The sequence below is a fragment of the Carassius carassius genome, chromosome 15 (assembly GCF_963082965.1).
Source record: "Carassius carassius chromosome 15, fCarCar2.1, whole genome shotgun sequence".
Taxonomy (NCBI): domain Eukaryota; kingdom Metazoa; phylum Chordata; class Actinopteri; order Cypriniformes; family Cyprinidae; genus Carassius; species Carassius carassius.
This window is the reverse complement of record NC_081769.1, coordinates 29594940-29619604: the sequence shown is the minus strand read 5'-3', so window position 1 is coordinate 29619604 and position 24665 is coordinate 29594940. Positions and strand designations below refer to the sequence as shown.

Here is a 24665-nt window from a genome sequence, read left to right as displayed (position 1 = left end):
CGTGAGCGTAATGGTCATGACATCCGTCAAGCATGTTTACATAGAAAAACACGGAAAAACTGTTCTGTGTGAATGGCCCCTTATTCTGCATGACCATATTTTAGTTCCTTTAAAACTACACCATACCGACTCTTAACAACTACCTTATTAACTATCAATAAGCAGCAAATTAAGAGTTTAGTTGTAGTTAATAGTTAGTTAACTATGAGAATTGGTCCTCAACTTAAGAGTTAGCTTAAGAGTCTTCTTTCAAAGACATTAACAAATCTTACCGACCCCAAACTTTTAACAGTATAGTGTAAGCCTTTCTGAACTTTTTTTTAATGTCTTGATTTTGCTTTTGATGGTTCTAGGTGGTTCCAGGTGCACCTGTATAGGCCTACTCTTCCTCCAGGCTGGGAACATTGCCCCCTTGTAGTGCCTGAACCTCAGCTGAGTCGGGTGGCAGCCTCCCATTTGTTAAATGCTACATGAGGTGACTGGAGCTTCTCTGCCCGTCGCTGAGAGGACAGATGGAGAGGCCATGGAATGTTCTGGAGAGCCGATGGTAATTACAAGCCAGTAGCAGAGCCGGTGGCTTCCGGAGGGAACAAGCCTGAGCGGAAGCGCTCGAGTGGCATGGGGGGTTGTTTGCCCTTTGGCTGCTCAGCATGCTGTTGCTCTGCGCTGAGCTCATGTTGGGACTGCCGCCGCGGCACATTTCTCCGCTCTTCACGTCAGTGAGGTGAGTGTGGGAACATGGTGACATTTGTGAGCTTTTGTCATTTACAAGGAGTTTAGCTCTTAAGATGGGTTTCGGTTCTATTCATTTCAATAGATAACTGTTGGAAGTTGCAGATGTGTACAAAAGCATTTTATGGATCAGTCCATCCAAAAATGACAATTGTCATCATTTACTCATGTCATATTTACAGTAAGTTTGCTTCATGCATCATATCTTGTCTCCTTGGTAACCAAATACACTACTTCTAAAAACTTATTTAATGACATTATTGTTGTTTGTGTATACCAAATATATATAAATCATAAACTTGTTGATTAATTTATTTCACTCTTTGTTTAGATCATTATAGTATCAGTAAGATTTTTTTTTTCTATTGGATTTTCTTCGGTAGTTTAAGATTAATTCAGATTTTTTTAATGGATTTTTCATATTTAATCATTTAATAATGTTTCTATTCATTGGATTTTATAATTCATAATTGTAACCTTGTACTTCACAACTGCAACCTAATATTTTAAACTTTCTCACAATTACTAATATTTCTCACAATTTTATCTTCATATCTCACAACTCTGGCTTTTTTTTTTAAATATTTTTTTATTCAATTATTCAATATTTCCATATCATCAAAGTTTTTTACTCAATTTGTTTTATAATATAAAAGAGATTTTAAATGTAGCAACAATAAATGAAGGCATACTAAGAGTTTCTGTGCTATATAAACGTTTAATCATGAATCCATCATTACTGCCCATGTACAGTATACATGTTTATTCAAAAATTTGAATTAATAAATGTTTAAAAATATGATTTGAACAAAGAGTTAAGTAAAAATAATCAATTTCGATGTTTGTGTAAAAATTATTTAGAATTTTTTTTTTTTTTACACACAAATTATAACTGTACCTCATTTGTGGTGTCCACAAGTATATTTTGTAGTTACTGTACATTGCTACAATAGAGACAAAATTGTTTCAGTGTAACCTTTATATAGGGGGGGGGGGGTTAAATCTCAAGATCTGTTAGAGATATAAAATGTACATGAAACTGAAGAAACACCCTTAAATCTTTTCAGATCTGATCAGTCATCTGCTCAAGAGCTTCCTGTCTGCAGGTGATTAATTACTTTGTCACCCGTCGGTCTCAGAAAATGAGAGGTGAGGAGAAAAAAAGGAGGAAAAGGGAGGAGTATGAGGGAAAGTGAGCAGGCACAGCTTTGCAGGATGCTGAAATGTAGCTCTGCAATCCCCATAGGGCTCACATTAATGAGGGTGCAGAGAAAGTTAACAACTTGCATTAAGCACTAATGCATACTTTAATTAATTAAGTGCTCATTTATAAATATCCATCACATCCTGTACACGTTCAATCTGACTTAACAATAACATATTAGCGATTCCTGTTCCAGGCATAACATATTTAAATGTCACTGATACTCCAACGGCTAGATAAACATACTCTGAAACTCTATTAGCAGCATTAGGTGATGTCTGGAGCAGCGCGAATTCCCCTGCAATTCTCTCATAATTGCAAATTAATTTCACATTTAATATGAACACAGCCATGGTGAAATTTAGTTAATTAGTTGATTAAAATGCATAGTTCAAAGTAAAAACGGAGTAATTTTGGGCCATTTAGTGAATCATTTTATAGTTATTGGACAGCTTTAACACTCTTCTTTTCATTATTTTTAAAGCAGGTTCTTAGACCTGGATGATGCAGTTAAGACTCAAAAGTGTTCAATACCATAGAAAATGCCTTTATTATCATTACTGATTGATAAAGCGGCAACTTAAATGTAGATGCCACATCCAGTTTTGGCATCATGTGACACGTTCAGCTCAAACAGAACTGCCAGCATAAATATAAGTAGCCTATCACACACACACACACTGAGCTTTGAGGTGAGTGTGTTAATCTCTGAGGTGTGTTAGGAAAGCACAGAAGGAAGGAGATATCAAATAAAGCTCATGTAAAAATATTCTAGAGAAATTATTTACTAAAAAGCATCCTAGTAAAATTTAGATAAGCAAAAACTCCATATGCCATTCCAGTTTTAGCCCAATGCGATGGGATTCATGAGAAGGATAACATGATAAAGACGTGTTTGAACATATAATCTCTGAGGAAAGATTCCTCTGGGTTAAATTCAAAAGAATCACTTTAAGAATCACCTAACATGCCGCTAAAAATAAAAAAATAAAAATAAATTGGCATGCATAGTCAGAATGTTGACAATAAAACCAAAAAACAACCCTCGGGATGTCGACAATCCCGACACTCGAAAATAAAAGCGGCCCTGTTAATAAAACGCTTCGTTTCCAGACAAAATGCTTAACAAGCGTCTCTCAGAGTTGGTTTCAACATGTTTGAAATCAATCAGAATATTTACGCCCGTGGAAGCAGGCAATCTGTGTAGAGCTGCGCACCTCCTCAGTGGAGAGGAACTCCACTTTTGGCACGGTGTGTTTCAGTATTTCATGGAGCTGCACCTCCTTTTTCCCTGCAGACATCTCCTGCTGAATGTGTGTGTGCTGAACAAAAGCCTAGGTTGATTACAACAGGGAAATTGGTCATGAACGGGTCATTACCTGCACCAAGAAAAAAAGAGGAAATGAAAAGTGTACAACAAGAATCCGCAAGAATCTTATCTGGTAATCAGGTGTATACATATATACACAAGTATGTATTTGTATTTGTGTGTATATCATTTTAAAATAAATATTATAAAAAAACTGAAATGGATAATTATTTACTCACCATTTTGACAAAAAGGGCAAAAAAGTACTTCAACTAGTAATAAAACAGCTTGTGATAGGAACAAGCTAAATTTAAGCCATTTCTGACTAAATGACTTTGCAAGATAGTGACATTTATTTTTTCCAATGTGACAAACAGACTGTATTTGATTTGAAATCTGCAGTAGATATAATAAAAAATAATGGGTAAAAAATGATTTAAATTAACCAGAAAGCTTCCATGGCTTGAAATAACTTGAAGTATATAATGTAATACTTTTATGGTTATCTTGTTGTTGTTTTTGTTATTTTTATTTATTTAGGAACAGGAGAAAAAAAAAGAATATATTGTATGGATGAACTATTGTTTTAATTTTAAATGATAAATTTATAAATAATAAAAAAAAGTGTAAAATAATAAATATGGAATTTAAAATGTAAAATCTTAAATTGAAATCCATTTCTTTTAAAAAATTTGAATTGATTTAAAATCAATTATAAAAATATTATTTTTATATTAAAAAATAGATATGTTTCCAGCAGGGGTAGATGCTCATTGAAGTCTTTATCAATTATGAATCACAATTTTTATGAAGTTATACCCAGAAATCTACTCTGTTTGGTGCTGATAGGTATTTCCATGCGGTTGGGTGATGAAGAGCAGGTGGCCTCATTTGCAGAGAGCATTTCCTCAGAAGCAGCACCTTCACTGCCTCCTCTTCCTCCACGTGGCTGTTGGGCAGGCGAGGGCGATTGCGTTCCCCTCCCGCGCCGTGCCGCCTGTCCGCCTGTGGGACCTGCTCCGTGGGCTTTTCATCAGCTGCCATTTTCACCAGCATGCAGTAATTTCATGGCTCATTGCAAGCGCTGAAAACCTTTGAAACTGCAAATGTTAACTTTTGCCTGGCCCGGAGCCATTTAGAAAGCGATTAATTCGGCAAACAGACGTGAGCCACTTTCTCCTCCCAAGTTTTCGCATAATTTTCCAACCCTTTCTATCTGGGATTTGCATTGCAGGGAACTTGCAGGACAAGGATAATAACCATTCCTGTTAATTGTGGTTTGGTGAAGAAACAAGGCCAGTCGCTCGCCAGTCTGATCTGCCCGGCTGTCCCAATCCAGTCCAAGCTGGAAGAATGAACAGAGAAAACTGTGTACAAAACATTCTGAAGGTGAAGTGCAGTCTTTTAGATATTAAATCAACATGATATATTGTTTGCAGTCCATTTAGCATCCGTAACATGATGTATTTTTGAGTGAACAAGAAATTTCAACAAAAAATGGTGGGGCTTGTTTTCATCCATGGATTGTGAATTAGGTATTTCCAACAGCTTTGAATGGTTCTCATTCATTCACAAATATGCATTTCATAATACTCTATACATTTTTTACGTTTTTATACTTTTATATGCAGTGTTCCATAATGTGAAGTCCTAAAAGAGTACTTTTTGTAAAATATTTTTTAGATTATTTTGAAATGCAAACTAACATTTAATTCAGAAGATTATTTAAAAATACAGCCTTTTTTGTTGAATTACTTGGAAAATAAATAAATGCTGCATTTTGTTATGTATGTGTGTGTACGTGTGTGTGTGTGTGTGTGTGTGTGTGTGTGTGTGTGTGTGTGTGTGTGTGTTTGTGTGTATAGCACACATCAAATTAAAGCCAAAAGATTCACTTTCATTTAGAAGTACATTTCATATTTAATAATTATGATGATAGAATTCTGCAAATTATTTAACATAAATTCAAATTTTCAGCCAAAAGAAAAAAAAACTATCACAATTTTATCATTGTGTATTTCAAATTAATGGTCTATTTAGTGAACAAATAAAATGATAAATAAATCTTATTAAATATATAATGTATATAATAAAATCATGTTTTTTTTACAGCTTTTACTTTTGTTGTAAATTTAACAAAAAAGGTCTTTACATAAAAGAATCTACTGAATTAAACTGTATCTATGATGTTTATATATATATGATTATATATAAAATCTTGATATAAACTTTTATACATACCACTCCTGTGATAAAAGGACTCATAGCATGATGTAATATTGCTGCCCACCCCTAATTCAGATGCATTAGGATCACATTGAAATACTGAATTGAAACACAATTATCAGTGCTTCCAAACATCTGGAGTTACAGATTCACACTTTAATCTGTCAACACAATCAATCAGAGCGCTGCATATGAATGTTAAAGCTGCAGGTACAGCGTATATTCTGTGTGTGCTATGAGAGAGAAAGAGAGAGTCCTGTGCAGTAAAGCGTGAGAGACGCAGCCGTCCCCTACAGCTGTCCACCTGCGCTCTGGCACCTACAGACGCTTACCAAACACAAGAACTAATTCTGCCGCCTGAACTCCATTAATTTCCCTTTGCTGGGGCATCCAACACTTGACAGTCACATATTGTATAGCTTGTGTCTGGGAAAAGCTGGACTTGCTCAAAATAGTACATAACCCAAAAGTGGCAGAGAGGATTTTTTTTTTTTTTATGAGATCTGATGTAAAACTAAAATGTTCTTCAGTTGATTCACATCTTAATGGGCAAAATGTTAAAACATCCCTTAAAAGAAATTGGTATTTTCTGGGCATCTAGGGTCAGTATAGAATACAGAAACCTCTAGGGATGAGAACTGTAAAAAAAAATTAAGTGGTTTTACTAAAACAACCAAGTTTTTTGCTTATGATTTGATCAATATTTAAGTTTTGATTCACTGAAAAGAATCATTAGTTCAAGAATAAAATTTCACTGATTGCACCGTATGGTTTGATTACTCATGTGAGTCATTAGGTCAGATATCAGACTTCACTTCAAACTGTATGTTTTATATTCACCAAAATTGTTTTTTTTATGTTTGAAAAATGTTTGTAAAAATGTGTTTCTGATTAACCAATAATGTGTATCATGAGAATCACTTGCTTGGGCATAGAGGGTTCACTGGTCGTGCTGTATGTTTTTGTCATACTAAATAGAACAGATTAAAAATATTAATTTGTTCAAGAATCTAATTTCACTAATTGCTCAGTATGTTTTGAATCGCTTATAAAAGAAAGGGCTCAAAAGTGTCATTAAAGTGATAGTTCACCAAAAATTAGCATTAGTGAAACTTATACATAAGGGCGCGGTATATTTTTGATTGTAAATCAGACCTTACTGGTCATATTATATGTTTTGATTCACAAAAAAGAAATGTTTGACTCTCAGGAGTTGAACTGGTCATGCTGTACAGTAGAAAAGTGTTTAGAACAGTATTCAGTCAAATCGCATTTTTGTAAATGGAGCAGGATTTGAATTAAAAAAAACAACAACAATGAAAGAATGAAGAACATGGCTAAATCAATCAAGCAATATTCATTTTAGGTTATTTTAGATCTAGACTATGCACTTCTGCAATGTTATCTGGGAAAGTGATAATGTCATACATGGTGAGTTTTAAAACGCTATAAACCTTGCAGTAATGCTGTCCTCTTTACAGACAATTTTGTCAGTCACAGTCACTTTCCCTTTCCACTAAAAATGCATCAGCAAAATCATGCAGTTCCTGTTAACCATGAGCAATGGACTGGGTTGCTTCATGAAGCCGTGTGAAGTTTGTAGGAGACCTCTTTTATTCACGCATACAGATTTTAATGGGAGACAAATTTGCATCTCAACACCTTAACTACACAGGAGTCTGACAAATAAAAGAGGCCACCTGGGATTTGTGGAAACTTCCCGAATGGCTCTAATGAGAATGAATTCAGCTGTTGGGATGCAACAACCTAGTTTTAGCGTGGATGTTTTCTTCTAAATCATCCTCTACTTGTCAGTGAAATGCCCTTCTGCTCCCTTTATCAGCTGACGTTGAAAGAAGATCTGACAGCATTGCTGTTAGTGTTTTCCCTGCTAACAAATTTGGCAAATTTTATACAAAATTTTCTGTCAAGAACAATTAAAAAAATAGTATAAAGGTACCATCATTTTCTTTTTGGACATTTATAATGCATTTTTTGGTATTTGTTGAAGTACCTCAGAGTATTGCTATATGAATGCTATATTATATGAATAATAAATATGAATATGGGAAGAGAAGTAGGCTTTTATTTATTTATTTATTTAATATACTATTTATTTTTGAAGGGTTCAACATGTCCCTGTTCCAAAATGTACACAATGTCCCCGAGACAATGTTTTTTGTTTACTTTTTTTTTTTTTTTTTTTTTTTTATGTACCATGTGAATCTGTATTAATTTATTTAGTTTGTCTGTTTTTTTACCCGTTTTTTTATGAATTTGCTTTTATTTTAACATAGTTATAACATTTTCAAATACCATAATACATGAATACAGTCATTTTATACAATACAAAGTATATTGTATATTACAGTATATACAAAGTGCATGTACTATGGTAATACAATGTTTTTGGATATATACAATTCCAATATTATTAAAGAAAAAATTTGGGGAGTGGATTGGATGAAATGCTGTTAAAGGACCGACACTGAGAAACATGTAAGCTGAGTATCTAATTCCCCGGGGGTCTGTGGTTTTACACAGGGATCGTGGTGTTTAGGAAACGGCTGCTTCCTTACCTGGCTTGCCGACAATCACATCTGCATCCTGCGTTAACGGGGCAGTCCAGCAATCTCCACACGGCCAATGCACCGTTAATTGCGCTGGAAGCCACTGAAGTCACCGTTTCAGATAGCAGCCAGTTTTATTTCACTGCTTATCATAAAGGTTCCACATGTCCCAGTTCCAACACTAAAATAAAAACAGATAATATTGTCTTAATTGCATCCCTTTAACAATGATGTTCGACAGCCAAACACATCAAATTAAATTTTGTTTTTGTCCTGCGAAAGGCTAGTCAAGGTCTTATATTTCCATTGCAGGTACATTGTCTGATAAACAGGGGAACGAAAAGAGTAATTACAGGGAGGAAATTACATCAGAAATGAAGGAAGTCGTGAAAGGATTGTAGCTTAAATGGGTTTGAGCAGAGCGTTAAAAAGGCCATTAGCGTGACTCCACACAGGTGTTACTTACTCCTACCAAAACAAACACAAAATACTCAATAAAACAGACTTTTAAGTTAACATTTACTGTATCACATCATTCAAAATAAGTTCTCGTTTCACACTTGGACCAATTGCCAAAGCAATGAGAAGATTCTCATTCTGACTAAAGGCCAAATGCAGATATAGTGGATATCCAGAAAGTTGTGTTGTCTACTTCTTTAAGTGGGTTGAGTTTTTTATACTGGCTGATAGCCAATGCAATTTGATCTTTTCAAATTAATATTATCATTATTATTATTACTATTATGATCACTTTATTTCACTTAATTGACCGTTCATCTGCAATGTTTTTTTTTTTTGAGTCTTTATGTGAAAAAATTAGTTTACAGAAGGCTGTATTAATTTAGCAATAGAACTACATATTAAACACCCCCAAGGCATTTCACTTTATTTTTTTCATTCATTAAAGGTGAGGTGCAGTATAATCTAAAGGCCAGAAAAAAAGGGAAAAAAAACATAACAAAAGTGCAATAGCAATTAAGCACATTATCAAGGTGAAGGTAATTAAAGCGTCTGGTGCTGGTAGACTGATGGCTTTGGAGTCTGGGTTAAGTCTTGGATTTCTCTCGCTCTCTTTTTTCTTCTCTCTTTTTTTAGTTAAAACATGCTTCCTTCCTGACAGAGAACTTAAGAAATCTCTGTATCATTGCCTAGGATTCTGAAGCTGATTAAATGTTTCATTATGGAAATTAATTAAGCAATACCAGAGACCAGAACATTTGAATAAAGAACCTGTGATTAGAGCATTAGCTTGGGATTCTGACCTTTGTGAGGGAGAAAAAAAATCCCATATTTAATATCTCAGGAATATCTAAATACTTAGTTATAGATTTTTTTTTACCCTACAGATTAATACAGAATTAACTTTATAGTGACTAAAATTAAATCTCTGTATTCTAATTAAAGTCTGGCACAGTTAGCAGCGGAGACTACTATCTTGTCTGAACTATCATGAATTTGTCCTACTATGTGTTTTTATTAAACTTGCTTTTTATACTCTCTAAAATTCTCAGACATTGATCCTCTTTTCAGATTGCCAAAACCAAACCTTCAGGGTTTCTCTTTCACTAACTTCAGTGAGTCAATTCGTTTTTGCATGGGTTTCCTTCGAGTGTTCTCAGTGTTTTAGTTCTTCGGCAGAAACACATAATTGTTGAGTGTTCACTCTTTCCACAGGTGTCCTGCCGTGATAAGATAAATGAGAGCAGTGAGTCGGAGCTCTCTATATTACACTACTACAGGCCTCCAGGGCTGATCATCTTATAGAGAGAGAAACACTGGGGAAAATGCAGAATTTACTTAATGGAACACACTTTGAGAATTAAAAACATACCTTATAACATGTTTTGGTTTTTGAAGTTGATAGAACAGTGGCCTATAAATGAATACAACATAAAGCTAATGTAAGGGGAAATAGATCATGGGGTCAAAATGAGTTTAGTAAGTGTCACATACAGACAGGGGAGGGGGGTTAATGTTCAGGTCATAGTTCACCCCAAAACAAAAACTAAAATGCATTTAAAGCTACATATTTCTTATAATGCCTGTGTATAATTAGTTGCAGTATACTATAGCATTAATCTTCCTTAAAATAGGATTCATTGTCTGTATAAAAATGTATTATTGTGATTTTCAGGTGAAATATGTTGTGTGAAATTCACCTATTCACCAAATATAAAGAACTCCTCTTTCCGCAGACAAATAATATATTTATTTAGTGAAATAAAAACCAAAAGAAAATCAGTCAGGCTCAAAATCAAAATAATCATAATAGTAATAAATGTGTAGGGCTTTTGCATAATAATAACATGAATAATAATTTAAATAAATTTAATTAACTTTTATGTACCCATTTTATAATAATTAAATAGTAATAATGAATTATAGAATAATAAATTAAGAATATGAAAGAGAGAGAGATCGAGAGAGTAGATTAATGGTCTATTTAGTGAAATAAAGTTGTAAATGAGTTATGAAATAATAATGTCCAGGTATTTTTTTTATATCAGTTACAATTTTCATCAGATTCTCATCAGTGTAATACTTTCTTACTTTTTAAAAATATTTTATTTTTATTTAGTAATAGATTTACAAAATGAGAGTTTAAGTGTTTAGATATTAGATTTTAATGTTCCTTAAAATAAAGTATGACTCATTTCCTTTGCATTCAAACATTTTTTTATGGTGGATCTAACAGCCTCATCGTACCCAACTTTAAAAAATAGAACTAGAATGAACACAGTGTTTATAAATGACATCCATTCACCTATTCCCTTTGTCTCTTTTCCTCTAGTTCTGGATGGCATGAAGGTTAATGTGGCTGGGTTCCAAAATCATCGTGCCTGAGACCACACAGATGGGGATGAGATAAAACTTCTGTGAGTCTCTCTCTCTCACACACACACACACAATGCGTGCTCAGTGAGGCTGACAGGATATGTTGTAAGCCTGTGATTGGTTGTTTGAAGGTTAGGGGCGGGGTTAGTGAGCCACCTGTGGCAGTGACATCAGCACAGCAGAGATCAGCGGCCCCGTGGTCTCTATCCCCCACATCCACCTCATGTCCTTTTATCTGTGATCATGTATCACCTGCAGTTACATGTCCAGCCGGAGGAGACAGATTTCATCTGTCATCTGTGAGTGGATCTCAATACCCAGAACTAAGTCAGTCCAGAAGTCCATGTCCAGCGGCCGGCCTGCCAGAGCTAATCACACAGATGAAGCATCTCCTTTTCTGCTCAGTCATGTACCTGTGTGGGAGGGGGGAAGAGACAAGGAGGCCTTGCAATCAGATTCATCTCCTATTAGAACATGCGTCTGGGGTTAAAGGGATAGTTATATTATATATATATATATATTATTATATATTATTATATATAAAAATATAAATTCTGGGATTATTTTACTCAACCTCAAGTCATTTAAACGCGTATGAATGTCTTTCTTAGGCAGAGAAGACTCTCTCTTTGCAATTGCTGTTAATGGTTAATCAAGTGTTCAAGCTTCCAAAGAACACAAAGCACCATAAAAGTGATCCAATATACCAAAATATAGGTTATTGATAAACGTTAAAGAAGTATTTCACCTCAAAATGTAAATGTACTCACCCTCAGATGTAGATGAGTTTTTTACATTGGTAAAGATTTGAAGAAATGTAGCATTATGTCACACCACGGTCTGTCCAGCAGAGGGAAACCGAGAGCACAAGACCTTCCACAACTTCTTCCTGATTACCTGTTAATTATTAGCTCAATGATATCACCTGTGCCTGGCTTGTTAGTGTGTATGTGTGGGCATATATAAGACCTGCATTTATTTGTATCTTTGCTCAGTCTTGAAGTTCTTTTGTTCAGACAGGTCCTTTGGCTCTATGTTTTGATTTCTTCGAGAGACTTTTTACTCAGAACTTTGACCTGCTTAGTTGGAAGCTTTAATTTCCCTTTCATAGGTCACTTCGATGCTGCGGTGACGTCACCACGTATGGGAACACCTTCGGTGTGACGAATGTCTGAAGCCCTATACCATCCCGCCAATCCTATTGGCCAAATAGCGCGTGGCACCGCCCAGCATGCGTAGGCATATATATACCTGGTGCCGCGCGCCACTTACCTCAGATTTCATTCCTTCAGTACGAAGCGAATCTTCTGTGCCCTATTGTCTCGCGTTCTCAGCGATCGTCACGAGCAGTATACTCCTCTCCGCGGACGCGATGAGTTTCAAGAAGTGCAAGGACCCGTGTACCAGGTACATCGTTCAGGGGGACACTCATGACAGGTGCGTAGTCTGCCTGGGCTTACACCACGCACAGGAGGCGCTTAGCGGCCTTTCTTCATGCCCCCATTGCGATGGCCTGCGACTCAGGGTCCTTCGCTCGAGGGTAGATGTGTTCTCCGATGTCGCCGTGTCTAACCCCCGCCACACCACTTCTGCGACTGCCGAGGCACCGCACGAGGTGATAGCTTGGGGTGACACGTGTGACATGGAGCTCGAGGACAGTTCAGCGATGGAAAATTACTCTCCACATCGCTCGCTCTCCCCTACCCTAATACACAGGAAAACTTTTGAACCTGTCGTCTTTTCCTGTGAGGATTTACGGCCCACACCGGGGGCATGTAGTGCCATCTCCTTCGGTTGTGACCGCCATGATGACGACGTTCTTTCCACTGCGGCCTCGGGGTCCGAGGACTTCGCGGCCGACACGAGCCCTCTCCCTCCTAGTGGACAGGAGAGGCGTGTTTCCCCCTCCTACAGTGAGCTGTTGGATGTGGTTTCCCATGCAGTGGGTACATTGGGGCTGGAATGGGAGGTTGAGAAGGCCGAGGCCCAACCTTCTTCGAAGCTGGACGACCGTTTTCTAACTAGTCGGACACCTGCGCAGCCCCGGAGGCCTTTACCCTTTTTCCCGGACCTCCACCAGGAGGTTTCGAGGTCCTGGAAACAGCCGTTTGCAGCGCGCATCACGAACGCTGCGGCCGCGGATTTCGCCACCATTTCGGGCATGGCGAGTCACGGCTATACAGCGATACCGCCGATGGAGGAGACTCTCGCCGAACATCTTGCGCCTAATTCGGCCGCGGCGTGGAAGTCCCGCCCCCTCCTCCCCTCGAAGGCGTGTCGAGTCACGTCTAGTTTAGTGGGAAAATCCTATATGGCCGCTGGTCAAGCAGCTGCTTCGCTTCATTCCATGGCGGTCCTTCAGGCCTACCAAGCGGAGCTGTTAAAAGGATTGGACGAGGGGGACGGCATTACACCTGAGGCGGTCAAGGAACTACGGCGAGCAACTGATTTGGCGCTTCGTGCTACCAAACATACTGCTCGAGCAGTGGGCCGTTCCATGGCTGGATTAATTACGGTTGAGCGCCACCTCTGGCTTAATCTCACCGATATAAAGGAAAAGGATAAATCTTTCCTCATGGATGCCCCTGTGTCTAAGGACGGTTTATTTGGAGAGGCGGTCACTTCAGTGGTGGAGAAGTTCACAGCAGCGAAACAACAATCAGCCGCTTTCCGCCAGCTGATTCCCCGCAGACCCAGAGAGGTTGAACGCCGTCAGGCGCCCGCGCGTTCTCGCTCAACCTCCTCTCACCGCCAGCGAGTGCCCTCTCGGGAAGAGCCTTCACCTATGGCGCCCCCTCGCAAGGACTGGGGCCCTAGGGTTGTTCCACCGGCTCAACAACGCCAGCGAAAAAGGTTGAACCTGAGTTCGACGGCCAAGGCCTCTCGTTCTCGGGCACATAACAGCAGCTCCTGATTTTTTTCGCTGCCTGCCAGGGACTATGCCCTCCGCTAGAGAGCGCTGTTGGACCGCTTTCGCGCATCCAACACTCTGATTGCAGTCCCCACGCTCAAACCCTGACTGTTTCGCCGCAAACAGCGCCTCGAACAGCATTGGAGCGAACTGTAACACCAATCGCTTCCTCAGACACTATGCACGATCCAGTTTTCAGAGCTCGAGGAGCGCTTCAAAGGGTCTTCATCGAACGGCCCGTCATGACGGCTCGCTCAGCCGCCGCTGTTTCGCTAGCGGCAGAGCCCGATGCTCAATCTGTTGGCCTAATTCCTGCCGTGGACACGTTTCAGGATTACGTACAACGAGATACAACGCCTGCTCTGCATATACTTCCCCTGTGCACGAACACCGTGAGTCTTTCGTGCCCGGACATTTCTATGTGTGCAACAGCGTTGCAGGAAACGAACATGTTGAAACCGCTAATATTGTTTCGGGCCGCGTGGGAACGCTTGCCCGGCATTTCTCAATGGGTGTTACGCACAATTTGTCACGGATACACCATTCAGTTTCGGAAAGGCCCGCCCCCTTTCCGCGGAATTCTCTCCACGGTGATGAAACCGATGGACATGGCGGTGCTGAGACAGGAAATGTTAGCTCTACTGAGCAAAGGGGCTATAGAAGAAGTACACCCCTCTCAGATGGAGTCAGGGTTTTACAGCCGTTATTTTGTGGTACCAAAAAAGGACGGCGGATTACGACCCATTCTGGATTTACGCCGTCTAAATCTTGCACTCAGGTCGAGCAAATTCAAGATGTTGACGGTAAAATCTATTTTGTCTCAGATTCAACCAAACGACTGGTTTGTCACGATCGATCTGAAGGATGCTTATTTTCATATTCAGATCATCGAGAGACACCGGAAGTTCCTCAGATTCGCTTTGGAGGGCAAAGCGTATCAGTACCGCGTTCTTCCCTTTGGCTTAGCGCTAGCTCCCCGTACATTCTCAAAATGCATGGACGCAGCTCTGGCCCCGTTGCGGCTCCGGGGCGTCCGTGTGTTAAACTATCTGGACGACTGGCTGGTGTTAGCGCAATCTCAGACTCAAGCACACTCTCATCGAGATATTGTGCTAAATCATTTACACAGCCTGGGTTTACGCACAAACTTCCAGAAAAGTGTATTAATCCCCTCTCAACGGATTACCTTTCTGGGAGTAGATTTGGACTCTCGCGCGATGACAGCAAAGCTTTCTGTCCCGCGCGCTCAGTCGATTACGTCATGCGTTCAGCACTTCAGGGCGGGTCACACAGTGACAGTGAGACTGTGCCTCAGACTACTAGGTCTAATGGCGGCGGCGCTTCCCGTGATTCATCTGGGTTTGCTTTACATGCGCCCGTTTCAGTGGTGGACGAAACGACAGAATATTTCACCCCGTTGTTCTCCGCATCGAACGATCTCGGTGACGCGGAGGTGTGTGATGTCGTTAAAACAATGGACATCAGCCGAATTTCTCCTCACCGGGGTTCGGCTGGGAATTTGTGCTTCCCGAGAGACTGTCACGACAGACGCGTCTTTGACCGGGTGGGGAGCTGTTTGTCAGGGGCGCCCAGCCCACGGAGTGTGGACAGCGGCACAACGCAGCTGGCACATAAACAAATTGGAATTACTGGCGGTTTTTCTGGCTCTCCAGTATTTTTCGAGTCTACTGACCGGCCGTCATGTGCTTCTCAGAACGGACAACACTGCGGTCGTGGCTTATCTGAACCATCAGGGAGGATTACGTTCTCGCCCTCTGTGCAGACTGGCGAGGCGGATTCTTCTTTGGTCTCACGACAAATTTCTGTCGATCCGGGCTGTTCACATCCCCGGACGACTGAACTTCGGAGCGGATTTATTATCCAGGCAGACTCTGGAACAAGGGGAATGGAGATTACACCCCCAAACGGTGAATCACCTATGGCATATTTTCGGGGAAGCGGAAGTGGATTTATTCGCGTCGAGCACGACTACGCATTGCCCGCTATGGTTCTCCCTAAGCCCTCCATCACCCCTGGGTCTGGATGCGCTAGCTCACAGCTGGCCCAGGACCAGCTTGTATGCGTTTCCTCCGATTCGGCTGGTCCCAGCGGTATTATGCAGAATACGGCGGGACAGAGTGGGACAGCTGTTGCTGGTGGCTCCGCGATGGCACACACAGCCGTGGTTTGCGGATCTCATCAATCTGTTAGCGGGCTCTCCGGTGGAGATTCCCCTCAGACGGGATTTATTATCGCAAGCACAGGGACGGATCTGGCATCCGAGGCCAGATCTGTGGAACCTGTGGGCGTGGCCTCTGAGCGGAGTGAGTTGATATGTCCCGGTCTTTCTGCTGAAACTACCGAGACTATACTGAACTCTAGAGCAGTTTCTACGAGACGCTTATATGCTTTCAAGTGGAAACTGTTTATGACATGGTGTGAAACTCATGATGTGGATCCAGTTTACTGCCCTGTGGCTTCAGTACTGGAGTTTCTTCAAGACCGTTTTTCGGAGGGATTGACACCAGCCACCCTGAAGGTTTATGTGGCAGCTATCTCAGCTCACCATGAGCATATAGGTGGTGTTTCAGTGGGTCGTCATCCACTGGTTTCTCGCTTTATACAGGGTGCGCGACGGTTGAGGCCTTTCCGCCCTGTGCGAGTTCCTTCATGGGATTTATCCATTGTGTTACTGGGTTTGTCAGGGCATCCGTTTGAGCCCCTGGAAACTGTATCGGATAAGCTCCTGTCTCTGAAGACACTTCTTCTCATGGCTTTATCCTCCCTTAAAAGAGTTGGGGATTTACAGGCTCTCTCTGTCTCACCCTCGTGCATAGAGTTTGCACCAGGCTCTGTGAAAGTGTTGTTGCGACCTAGGCCTAATTATGTTCCTAAGGTCGCGTCTAATCCTTTTCATTTTCAGCAGGTGGTCCTGGAGGCCTTTTCTCCTGCTGCGACAGAGTCTGGAGATCTAAGTCTTTGCCCTGTGAGGGCATTGAAGACTTATGTGGATCGCACTGCCCCATGGCGTGAGTCTGACCAGCTGTTTGTCTGTTTTGGACATAAGAATAAGGGCCATGCAGTTACGAAACAGCGCATGTCCCATTGGCTGGTGGAGGCTATTTCCTTGGCCTATGAGGCGCGCGGGCTCGCTTCGCCCTTAGGAGTAAAAGGTCATTCCACGAGAGCAGTGGCTTCTTCTCAAGCCTTTCTCAGTGGATCTTCTATGGATGATATCTGTGCTGCGGCAGGCTGGTCCTCACCGAGCACTTTTATCAGGTCTTACAGTCTGGATGTGAGGATGGCTCCTGGCTCCCGGGTTCTCTCCGCTTGAGCAGATGCTTCCTTGGATCCAAGCTATCAGGTACGTCAGGCGTGATGGTATAGCGTTCCCATACGTGGTGACGTCACCGCAGCATCGAAGTGACCTATGAAAGGGAACATCTCGGTTACGTATGTAACCTTGGTTCCCTGAATAGGGAACGAGATGCTGCGGTTCTGGCCGTGCCGTACCTTGATAGCTTTCTTCTCTTCTCGTCATGAAATCTGAGGTAAGTGGCGCGCGGCACCAGGTATATATATGCCTACGCATGCTGGGCGGTGCCACGCTCTATTTGGCCAATAGGATTGGCGGGATGGTATAGGGCTTCAGACATTCGTCACACCGAAGGTGTTCCCATACGTGGTGACGTCACCGCAGCATCTCGTTCCCTATTCAGGGAACCAAGGTTACATACGTAACCGAGATGTTATGTTTATTCAAGAAGGACACTAAGTAAAGACTGTTTGTTTTTTTTCAATCCTGCCTTGTGTGGTTCTCTGCAACTTGGGTCTATACTGCTCTGTGGTGTAGTGGCTAGAGCATTGGGCTACCAACAACGCATTCTGGGTTCTAGCCCTGGTTGTGACATTATATCACTTGCTCACTAATGGATCCTCTGCAGTGAATGGGTTCCATCAGAATGAGAGTCCAAACAGCTGATAAAAACATCACAATAATCCACACCCTGTGAAGTGAAAAGCTGTGTGTTCGTAAGAATCATTTGAACTTTAACCTGCCTATGCTTTCTCCAGTTGTTCTCTCACATCAAAATCCAGCAATATATTTGGTTGGAACTGTTTTAGATTATTTTTGCTTGTAAACAGTGCTTGATCTGTGAATATTTCTCACCTGATTCAGACAAGATGACTTTTTTGACGTTTGGATTGACGATGACTCATTTTAAGTAAAAAAATAATAATGATAGATTTGTTTATAATTAAAAGCTTTTTGCTTTACATTAACATCCATGGCAGATTATGTGGTCAACAATATCCCCTCTGCGCTGCGAGCATTTAATAATCACTCCGCTCCAGCTTCGCTCCGGGTTCATCTTTTCCCACTCCACTCCACGCTCACTGATATCAGAAACACCACTCTGCCTTCGCTCCGTGAAAAAGCATTTCAGTATGTTTGAAATACCACGGTTTAACTTCTGTTCATAACCTATATTTAAAAATAAATAAAATAATAGGAGAGTTTCAAAGTGGCTTATGAACACTAGTGTGCAAACTTTTTTCCTACCACATGACAAATAACATATGTCAGCATGAAAAGGTATAATTGCTGCTTTTTGCGGTGCATATTTCGATTGTGATGAAACGTTTTCGTCAGTTATGCATTTCTTACAGATTTCTGCTCGGATACAGATAAATTAGCACTGTAAGATTAAATTTATTTTAAAGATTAAAATAACTTCCCGCTCATGCCCATATAGCCATCATCATAGCCTTCTCATTCTTTCTGATTTGAGGGATCCTTATTGAACAAGCTAGCAGTTTATTTGCAGTTATATTATGGGCTGTTTGCATGAATTGCACTCGTGATGGAGCAGTGGTGGAGCGCTCTTGGAGCGAATGAAAACCACGACAGTCTCGCTCCAGTAAAAAACACTGCTCCAGTCTGCGCTCCGCTCACAAACTCTGAACCATGGATCTTTTCCACTGAACAGAAGGTTCTTTATAGTGAAAAAAGTTAGCTTTAGATTAGTAAAATGCTCTTCATACTAAGAATAATTGGTTCTTTTGATATATGTTCACTAAAATGTTCTTTGGGGGATACTTTTAAGTGTCTATTTGTATAAGGGATCTTAGGTGCAAAACTTTAGACAAAGATGTTTGGCCGTTACATTTACACGCAAACTATGAATAGAGTTTGAGCACCGCCACACAAACACTATGCGTCATCTTAATATAGGGCTGCAGTTCGACATCTTTCATACAAACACACCCCCACACGACTGCATGCAAGCCTTGAGTTCATGTATCTGTGGTGTCAGGGGAGCATGCTTTAATTAGAGAGACTAATCAACGTTAATGTTTTCATATTGCAGACAGGAGACTGACACGTCTAAGACTCAGACTCGCTCTAAACTCATCTACAGTCATTGTGTTAACGTGCTTCGATGCAGTCGGAGATGCCCACCCACATATCTGCTAATTGCAGGGCTTTGCCCCTGAGCGTCCTCATAGACACAGAGACAACAGGAAAATTTGGTAGTTTTAGCTCTGCCGCTTAGAATGAAAAATTGATGACACTTTTGCCTCTTCCACCCTCCGGTGGCTTTGCAGAAGGAACAGTCTTTTCCCTTTTCTTTATATATATATATATATATATATATATATATTTGTGTTTAGTTAAATATTTGGGAGTTTTATTTTATTTTATGTTTTTAAGAAAATGTGTGGGGTGCAAAAATCACTGCCATGATGCTGCTTTCAACAGAGTTTGGCATTAGCATGTTTCTAAACAAATGTTTGGTAAAACAGTCCAGTTTTATTAGATTAAAAATGTTAATTTTTTATTGAATATTTTAATATTTGGCATTAGTATGTTGCTAAGCTAATGGTATTATACTCAAGCAATTTTTAATTAGACTGAACAGTTGTAAAATGTTTATTTTTATTAGTATATATTTCCATATTTAAACATATTTCTATATATGTTTTAATTATACAGAGTAAAAATATATTACCCATATATAAATATGTATTTCTTCACCATTTTATATTGATTGAATTTTATCTATCTATCTGTCTGTCTGTCCGTCCGTCCGTCTGTCTGTCTATACAGTGGCATGCAGAAGTTTAGGAACCCCTTGCAGAATATGTGAAAATGTGAATAATTAAAAAAACAAATAACAGAGATCATACTAAATGCATGTTATTTTTTATTTAGTACTGTCCTGAGTAAGATATTTTACATAAAAGATGTTTGCATATAGTCCAAAAGACAAAAAAAAAAATTGCTAAAATTATTACAGTTTTTCTCAGTCACTTTGCATGGTGCATTTCTCAAATCAGAAATGAAATTCTCAAAACTACTTGTACAACCTCCACACCATCTAGTCATTTATACACATCACAAAACCAGTTTCTCATTCTTTTGAACAAGTTGCGATTGCTTTTGAACATTCATGCAATTGATTATGCACATTTATCTGCGGTTTCCTACATTATCAGTTGCTAATGTCACGTTGCTCAAAATGTATTATACAGTTTTCTGTGCAATAGTCTTACCCCTCAAAACATCTAGTCTTTAGTTCATCGTATAAGTAATTAAATGCAAAATGGTTAATCTAGTTTTCACAAACTGCCAAGCACACTTTTTATTTTTATTTTTACACATTATTATTAGACTTTTTGTCAATTTGGTATGAATTGTGCAAGTGAATCTTGACTAATGAAGATAATGTAGATGATAAACCAATGATAAACCATTTCTCTGAAATAGCTCAAAGGTTCATCTCATGAATCTCCAGTTGGAAAGCTTATACTGTATAGGCAGAGGACAAGAGTTACACATTTTGAAAATGTACTTATTTTCATCTTTGTGCCCATATTTCTTTTTCATTTTCTATATCACAATGTCATTGTAAAAGTTTTTATATTGTTATTTTTTTGGGTCAGACCACTTGTAAAAGTGTAACTGGGAATTCAATCCAGTCTCTTTCAATCAATATCCCACATACAGTAATGTGTAAATGTGTACTTTTGAAATGGCATACATAAGCATATGGCATACTGTTCAATACAGTAACTGTCATCCAAAATGTTGCCATAGTTTATATCAGAACATCCCTCCAGAGTACACTGTTATATAATATGGGGAAGTTGTGGCCTTATGGTTAGAGAGTCGGACTCGCAACCGAAGGGTTGTGAGTTCGAGTCTCGGGCCGGCAGGAATTGTGGGTGGGGGGAGTGCATGTACAGGGCTCTCAATACCACGATTTAGGTGCCCTTGAGCAAGGCATCAAACCCCCAACTGCTCCCTGCAGCATAAATGGCCGCCCACTGCTCCGGGTGTGTGTTCACAGTGTGTGTGTGTGTGTGCACTTCGGATGGGTTAAATGCAGAGCACGAATTCTGAGTATGGGTCACCATACTTGGCTGAATGTCACGTCACACACTTATATTGACGAAATGACTAAGCGATTTGACTGTCTTATCCATAAACTATGACACAAGGACTTGTCATTCTGATGGCACTGACATGTTCATTGACACACATATCTATTTTTGAGAGATGCACTAAGGATTTTGAGCAAGAGACTGGCTTTTGCAGGTAATCCATTGTGTTTTGCTATTTGTAAGAGTTGTTTTGAGAAATGCACTTACTGTTTTGCAAATCTCAAGGATGATTAGAGAAATGTACCAAGCAACTGAGAAAAACTGTAAAATAACCCCATTCAAAAGTTTTGGAACACTTGGTTCTTAATACTGTGTGTGGTTACCTGGATGATCCACGACTGTCTTTCTGTTTTGTGATGGTTGTGCATGAGTCCCTTGTTTGTTCTGAACAGTTAAACAGAGAACTGTTCTTTAGAAAAATCTTTAAGGTCCTGCAGATTCTTCAGTTTTCCAGCATCTTTGCATATTTGAACCCTTTCCAGCAGTGAGTGTATGATTTTGAGATCAATTTTTTTTTACACTGAGGACAATTGAGGGACTCAAACACAACTATTAAAAAAGGTTCAAACATTCACTGATGCTCCAGAAGGAAACAAGATGCATTAAGAACTGGGGGGTGAAAACTTTTGGAATTTGAAGATCAAGGTAAATTGTACTTAATTTGTGTTCCGGGAAACATACAGTACAAGTATCTTCTGTTGCTTACGAAGGACAGAACTAAATGGAAAAAAATTATATTTCAACAAAATAAGAAAAATTTGGACATCTTCATCGGGTTCAAAACTTTTAGTATGATCTCTCTTATCTATCGATCTATCGATCTATCGATCTATCTATCTATCTATCTATCTATCTATCTATCTATCTATCTATCTATCTATCTATCTGTCTATCTGTCTGTCTGTCTGTCTGTCTGTCTGTCTGTCTGTCTATCTGTCTGTCTGTCTGTCTGTCTGTCTGTCTGTCTGTCTATCTATCTATCTATCTATCTATCTATCTATCTAGGGAAGTCGTGGCCTAGTGGTTAGAGAGTTTGACTCCTAACCCTAGGGTTGTGGGTTTGAATCTCGGGCTGGCAATACCATGACTGAGGTGTCCTTGAGCAAGGCACCAAACCCCAACTGCTCCCTGGGAGCCACAGGATAAATGATGCCCACTGCTCTAGGTGTGTGTTCACTGCTGTGTGTGTGCACTTTGGAATGGGTATAATGTAGAGCACGAATTCTGAGTATGTGTCACCATACTTGGCTGAATGTCACTTTCACTTTCCATATCTATCCGTCTGTCCAGAATTGAAAGATCCACTCAAACTATACAGAATTGAAAGATTTAGAAAAATGTTTGATTTTGGTGTTATGGTACATTATGCACAAAACTAATCAGAAACTACCTATTATTAATCATTGTGACACTGAAAGGAGCCATTTTACACGCTCTTAAGTGAACCATCATACTTCCAGTCAAGGGGAACCAAGCAAAGCTTCATCACTTCATTTATTTTCTCATTTTATCAGACTCTGATGAATATTTTTAAATGGCTAAATGCCATTTCCACCCTGAAGCCTATGCCGTAGGGTCAAAACAGACGCTTGATTTTCCCTTCTGACTTTCCTGAGCAGCAGAAAGAGGTCTTCAGATAGTAGACAAACAGAAAGCCATGAGCTGATGAGTGGAAATCCCTCTGCTTTCTAATTAATGGAGGTACACAGGGCCAGAGGATGAGGCGGATCAGGGAAATGACATCAGGAAAGAGATAGCATCACTCATTTCTCCGGTCTATTGTCACCCCACAGGATCGGCTGAAATGAACCGCTCAAGCATTCGCCGATACATTTGAATGGTGGAGAAAAATTCATTGTCCAGTGGAGAGTTTTCGATAAGGATCTCATCCACTCTCTCTTTTCTATCCTGCCTCCACTTCTGCTCTTTGTCAGAGAGCGTCCTGATCAAAAAACGGAATCGAGGCATCGGCAACAGGTGCGGTGCATCCCTCAAAGCTGCAGGAATCTTGCAAATGAACTGAGGAGATTTGGTCTCGCCTAACCCTGGTTTCATTCATCCATTGGTCTGTGTCAAAAGGGGCAGACGTGAGGTGTTTCAGGAAGGTGGAAGAGGCACATCTTAGCAGGCGAGAGAATTCAATGCAGGTCAAAAAACTGAGATTTGCAGCCGGTGACTGAATAGTGTTGCTATACGAGAGTAAACACCAGTTAGATGAATGCAGATGAACTCTGATAAAGAAACACTGAAGATAAACTGGAATTAGGGTTTTGGAAAGTAGTCTGAACACACAAGACAGTTGAAAATGGTCAGAAAAAAGTAAAGGGATTAGTGTGCATGACAGGATGCTATTTTCCAAGACTTATGTATTTCAATATATTCTAAAATGAGTTACATTTTTGGGTTGTTCATTACAAAAAAAAAAAAGTATGACCCCCTTTGCTAAAATGTCTTTTAAATTAACATATCAATGGGGGAAAAGGCATATGTTGCGGTGCTTTTATTGTAAAAAAAAAAAAAAAAAAAGAAAAACAAAAGATTTTAAAATACATCAATAACTAAATCAACAGACAAATACACATGAAGTCTAATTTATGACTAATATAAATTCATTCAAAATATGATACTAACGACAATAAAAATGTCTCTACAATGTCATGTGGCTGATGTTGAATATGATTTCTTTTATCTTTAAAAAAATGTTTTGTGTTTCACAGAAACCTAACAGCATGGGTGGATGAGGGTGAGTAACTACTGAAAGAATTGTCCTTTGAATTCCTTTAAATGCATGTCCTTCAGCTTTACAGTATGTCTGTTTTGTCCATTATTTCACAGTGTTGTGCAGAGAAGAAAGACATGGAGAAGAAACCACAACCAAACTTCATCAGTTCTCGCATGTATCGCCAACATAGCAGGTGAATGAAATTTCAGACTTTCAGAATTTGTTTGAACTATTGGGTCAAAGGAACTCACAAAGCATGCTTTGTTCCACCATTTAATTCAGTCGATTTGCTAAAATGTAAAAGTTTGGAAGGCTCACGAGCAAGAAATGTATTTGCAAGGAGTCTCTTTTGAAAGCTACTGGTGTTTGCTGGTGAATGGACAGTGAGTGAAGAATTGAAACTTCCATGATCCTTGCATTTGTAGTCATAATAGTTATTCCAGCACAAACGGCGGTTCTGATAGGACAGCAAAACTGGAAACAGAGGTAACAGAACGAAAGAAACACAGCAGAAATCAGGGTCTGTGTTGGATTAAGCTTTGCCACCTTATTCCTGTTTCTTGCAACACCAAACATATCAGAAACAAAGAGCTTTGCAAAACGTTTCTGCAAAATCCCAATTTTCTAAACTCAAAAGTGGAAATGACCCATCATTCAGCATTATTCGACATATCGCTTTAGCGAAACACCGCCAAAGGTCCGCGTGG

The 24665-nt window shown here is 39.8% G+C and overlaps 1 long non-coding RNA gene across 2 annotated transcripts; it reads left to right on the top strand.

The window, feature by feature from the left end:
• The first annotated feature begins 379 nt into the window (after positions 1-379).
• LOC132157838 (uncharacterized) lies at positions 380-24134 on the top strand. Of its 2 annotated transcripts, none has more exons than XR_009437628.1 (5): positions 380-724; positions 4095-4634; positions 10833-10917; positions 23954-23979; positions 24072-24134. It is a non-coding gene; the product is annotated as an uncharacterized LOC132157838 (long non-coding RNA). The 2 variants fall into 2 exon arrangements; XR_009437627.1 differs by lacking the exon at positions 380-724 and adding an exon at positions 3044-3378.
• Positions 24135-24665: the final 531 nt, after the last annotated feature.